Below are 5,332 nucleotides of genomic sequence, written 5' to 3'. Positions count from 1 at the left end.
CACAAAACATTTCTTCCGGGGTGTAAAGTTTTTCATTGCATCGCGAACCTTTCTTTAACACTTTTGTTCAGTTGTGAGCTGAGGAAGCAAACACTCCCTTTTTCGTACATGCGCTTGCCACAACGTCATTCATTGTCGTTCAGAAGAACAACCAACTGTGACGAATATTCTTTGCGGGCGCTTTTCTCGGAAAACCGAATACAGCAGAGGCCTAAAGTCCGTCTTTCGGAGGAATATCTGGGCGTATTTAACAATATATGTATACACCATCTTCCCTTTTGATAAGCTAATAGGCCTGGAACACCAACACGATTGACACAGAGTCGCTCAATCGAGTCGAAAACGAGATGACTTAAGATCATGAGCTTCAGGGAACAGCCATGCGGTGAATTTGCTGGTAAATGGTTTCCGGTTTTCTCTGGGCAGTTCATTATTTCAAAAGTGTGCTTTATTCTCCAAAAAAAATCTAAGCTCAACTCCTCCCACATGGTATTTATTTAAAGGGGAACACGAAATGTCTGGGCACGTCTCTCTGCACAATTATATAAACTACAGTACGGCTATCACAACGCCACAGGCTTGTTTTATCGTGTATGGTGTGATTTGAGACGCTGACCAGTTATTTAAACGTCATTTCTACCCGCTTAGAAAAAGGCGTACGACACTCTGTAGGATACATTACTTGTCATTCCTCCTTTCTGATGGCGAGCACAAGCGTTTTTGGATAATTCCACCTTACAATATGTCCAAAAGTGATTGGTAAATTCAGGTATTTGACGAAACGCCAAATTGATTTATTGAGTAATTTATTGCTTTCTATTTCTAGATCCTGTGACTGGCAGAACTTTTGGTAGGTCGACCAGCCAAGTGGACTGCTGCTTCAATATTCGTGCAACCTCTTGGGGATGGCACATAGAGTCAATCTTTCAGAGTAATCTGTAAATATTTTCAACAATTTTATAAAAAGGATAATGCGAAGTATAAGTGCTAAAATGAGTTTGAGTAGCACAGAAATACGCTGCTCAACGCCAACACCTGCGACACGTCTGCCTAGGCACGACGTGGCACGTTTTCATTCCTGTGATACTTGGGGGTGTAGCTCAGATGGTAGAGCGCTCGCTTAGCATGCGAGAGGTACGGGGATCGATACCCCGCACCTCCACGTCTCTTTTTTTTTCGATGGCATGGCAGATCTCTTAAAGAATCGCATGCACCGCGAGTAACGTGTACACGCGAAACACTGTGCTCTTAAAACCCAATGCGGTTTTTTCGTTTGTCAGCCGGTCGTTTGGTCCGCCAATATGGTTTAACCGGAGAAATCACACCGAGCATATGTGTATCCACGAGTGTGTGAGTAGGTTGTGAAATAAGAATTCTTAGACACGAGTGCATGGTCAAGAGTCACAGCGTTGAAGAAGACCGGGCGATCATACCATAGCCCCAGTATCTTATTGCTAGCGCGTGGACGGTCGCCCGTACGTACGTTAGGTATCGAGGAAAAAGCTTAAAGTTGAGCCAGCCGACGATGAAGTGAACGAATTGTTATAGCTCGTTATACTAAAGCAAATAGCGTGTGTGAATGGATAATCAAATGACCGGGCATGTTCGCCGTAGACACATTGTACCAACACAAGTGAGTAGAGGCTACACCACTGTTAAACCTTAAGCGAAGTGCCGGAATTCTTCGGGTAAAGGAGTAAACTAATGACGAAGACCTATCACAGCTAGAACTAGATATGCTCCAATTGAAGTTTAAAGTTGTGCCGTGTAATTAAATGTGTAGCCCAATAAAATCAGCCGATGGTGCTGATATGCGGCGGGGATCAAAAAGTCTATTCTTAGGTCAATAACGCGAATAATATGTAACAATGAGACGTTTTCTTCAAAATGCTAGGGTTGAAAACTCACTTTTTTCACTTTTTAGAAAGCAAATACGCTAAAATGAAAAGCTGAAAGGAAAGGTACTTTTAAGGTGGCCACTCCACCTTATGATGTTCTGCACCCCATCGTCTTATTGGGCCTTCGGAGTATCCACCAGCCGCTCAGCACCTTTGAAAGCTGTGCATCCTTAGTCGTCGTCGTGGTTGGCACGGCTCCAATAGCCTGCCTTGAAATGCGGCAGCGGTGGACAGCGAAATCCAAGCCGTGCGGCAAAGAGAATCTCTAAAGGGCAGAGTACGGCTATCGTACCTATCGAAATTCCAGTCAGGCGAATTTCTGCCTTGAAATGTAGGGCTCGAGACGTTAGCGGCCCAGAAAGAACAATTAAGCGGCGAAGTAGCCAGAACGTTGCGTTACCACTGACGCTCCTATGCTGTCTGGCTCACGCTAAGCGTGCTGCAAAAAAAAAAAATTCCCTTCTGTACCTTTGAGCTTACCCGTTTTTTAGACGAAAATGTTGTTTTCAACCTATAGAAACAAATCTTTTTCCTCAAAGTTCTGTGGCGCAGCAAGTAAATTTTGGGGGCTACAAAGCCACTCAAAATATTTTTACTGAAAATATTGGCTATCAATGACAAAATTTTTGTATGCTCCAAAATGATTTGGAAGTCTTCTTTTGAGACCTGAACAGAGTTGGTAAAATTTTGTTCTAAAATAAATAAAAATGTTTAGATTTGAAAACTGAAAAAAAAGCGTGACTCCTTTTTTTTTGAGTGGAGGAATTAGCCACATATTGTCCACCTTCACACCATTATACACTGCCTCAAATAATGTAAGGGGTTTAAGGCATAAGAACCGGCAGTACCAGCTGCTTCAGTTTTTTCGGAGTAATTCGATAACTATTGCGACCAGTCAGAAAACAAAAAAAAATTATTTGGAAAAGCACAAGGATTTTTTCGTTTTTTTCAACTAGACTAAAGTTACAAAATATATATAGAGAGCTTCCACGGATAAACTACTTGTGATGCCATCAATCTGCATCGAGGGAAACTGTTTCTGAAATCAATGATTTGAAGTGAAATCGTGTGCAGATTTTTACAGCGGAATCTCTGCTGGGACTTGTGAGATGCAGCATGAAACAATTATTTATTTTGTTATGTAAATGGAGAAATTCATCAGGAACCTGAGTTTTTTAACTGATGTTAAGGTGAAAGTCAGCGATTATGGAATGCGTCTTCACCTCTGCGAGGTGTTTGCGTCGCCGTGACGTTCACCAGTCATGCTGCATGCCCCCTGGAAACTCTAGTGCCGTACTGGCGCGGTAAAGGTTTAGTGCTGTAGTTACCTCACATGGCTGCAGCTCATGGTGACCGGAGTTCAACCCCAATTGAACATAAATAAGTTTGTATGTATATTTTTCTTACTTATTTTCTTTTTATACCGTCCGTAATTTGGCTTTATTCGTGCCGTCACCCGCAACTACGATCTCTTTTCACGCTTGAGGAGACGTCTTAGTCTTCCATTTTCAGATGTATGTCCTATAGGTCTGTGCAGAATTATCTGTTTTCAATTTTGTATATTTTTTGGAACGAAAAACATGTGAGAAACCTGTTTTTTTCACGTCCCTGAAGATTTCACGAAACTTACATCTCCATTTAGGAAGCCAAGCTGGGTAGTGATGAGCACACGCAGGCAGCTCTCCGTCCCTTTTTATTTTAATAGAGTGTTTGCGTTAGCCACTAGGTTTGCCTAACAAGTGCTTTTCTTTCTTAGTACACAGACGGTGTCCTTTTGCGTTACTTGGCACCCTGGCGGTGGCTGACCTCGCTGGCCCCGAACGAACAAAATTTGCCGCTGTGGCTGCCAGGGCGTGCTGACTGAGCGCTGAAGGAGCTGCGCTATAGCACGATACGGTTCTTTGTCCTGTGCCCTCCGACCTTTTTATGCTAATCGGATCGTTTTGCCTGCGAAGGTGTCGCATAATTGACCAAACTGCGGAGGAATCTCAAGGGACTAAATCAATTTTTCGCGAAGAATGTGCGGTCGTGTATTGTGTGTATGCGGCACAATCGCAGCTGCCAGACTGGTGGCATTTTCTTGAGGAGGGCCTCACGCTGCGTGTGCCTGCCTGACTTCTAAAATAGGTGTCATTGAACGTTCCGTCATTGTAGATACGGGGATTTAAAAGCTTTTCGGGCCAATCTCTTGTGTATTTAGGGAAAACAGCCGTCGATAGCTCAGATGTTAGGGCAAAGGACTGTTGAGGTGAGCTTTGCAGGTTAGCGTTGGAGGCGAGCTTTGCAACGTTTATGAATATTTGTGCTGGCACACTACATTACTCGGAACGTTTTTAATTAGGCGAATGAAATTCAAAAGATGTACTGCATCCGTTGTTTACGACTTCTAGGGAGTTCTCGTCGAGCAGTCCCTAATTCACAAATCTTACGGCTGTTGAAAGAATGCATCATAGCAGGAATAAAAACACAAGCAGGAATTGAGATGGAATGGAGGCGGATGAGGAATAAACTTTTATGGAATCCGAATCTGACTCCGTGTGTGGAAGCAGACCTGTGGGGGGACTCCTTAGTACAAGAGCCCCTCGCTCTGGCTGGCCATCCGTGCCCGTCTCACCAGGTTAAGCTGGGAGCTGGGTTCAGAGCGAGCTGGACAGCTGCGCCGCCCACTGTGAAGGCGAAGGGTGGGGACTGGTAGGGAGGTGGGGCGTGTGGGAGCATTCCCATACTATGTGATAAAGTGTACCCCTTTAGGGGCAAAACTTGCAATGGGGTGAGTGAGAGGTAGGGAAAATCAAATGCCATAGTGTATTGTGAGGGAAGGTCCGGGTTGGAAGTTGTCGGAGAGTGATTTCGTCAGCCTTAGTTAGAGAAGGGTGAAGTGTCGGGAAGGTGCGACGAGACAGCTTATGTGTGAGAATGTCGTAGATGAGGAGGGGGTGGGCATCCAGGGTGGAAGGAGGGAGGTTGGGGGCAATGGCCCGGTGTATCAATTCTCGGGCCGCGTAATGCACCGCTTCATTGGCGGCCAACCCACAATGGCCAAGAGACCATAGAATGTGGCACTCTTCGGGGAGGTAAGTATAGTGTTCGATGATGTGTGGGGCAGTTCGAGGAAGTATACCTTTTTGAAGATACGGGCAGGCTTCCTGCAAGTCCGTGATCACTGTCACGTTGTCGCGACGAGTGGAGGTAAGGGAGAGCGCAATGAATATCTCTCCAGCTTCAGTTTGTGCTGAGGCCCGCGTGGAGGCAGTGGCGATAATGGGTTTTTGGCTGAAGAAAGTGGCGACGGCATAAGTTGATCGGTTTGGATATGGGTTGCGTCCACGTACAGCGTGTTCGGAAGATGCTGGTACTGCATGCGGATGTAGTTGGTGCGGGCGCTGCGACGACCATCGTGGATGCCTGGGTGCATATTCCGGGGTAGCGGGGCG

The 5,332-nt window shown here is 45.4% G+C and overlaps 1 non-coding gene across 1 annotated transcript; it reads left to right on the top strand.

Moving 5' to 3' along the window:
- The first annotated feature begins 1,089 nt into the window (after positions 1–1,089).
- Trnaa-agc (transfer RNA alanine (anticodon AGC)) lies at positions 1,090–1,162 on the top strand. The gene has a single exon. It is a non-coding gene; the product is annotated as a tRNA-Ala (tRNA).
- The last annotated feature ends 4,170 nt before the right edge of the window (positions 1,163–5,332 follow it).

This window comes from Haemaphysalis longicornis, unplaced genomic scaffold (genome assembly GCF_048455015.1).
Source record: "Haemaphysalis longicornis isolate Haplotype H1 unplaced genomic scaffold, Haemaphysalis longicornis Haplotype H1 scaffold_7, whole genome shotgun sequence".
Classification (NCBI taxonomy): Eukaryota; Metazoa; Arthropoda; class Arachnida; order Ixodida; family Ixodidae; genus Haemaphysalis; species Haemaphysalis longicornis.
The sequence above is the reverse complement of the archived record's forward strand: the minus strand, read 5'-3'. Positions and strand labels throughout refer to the sequence as shown.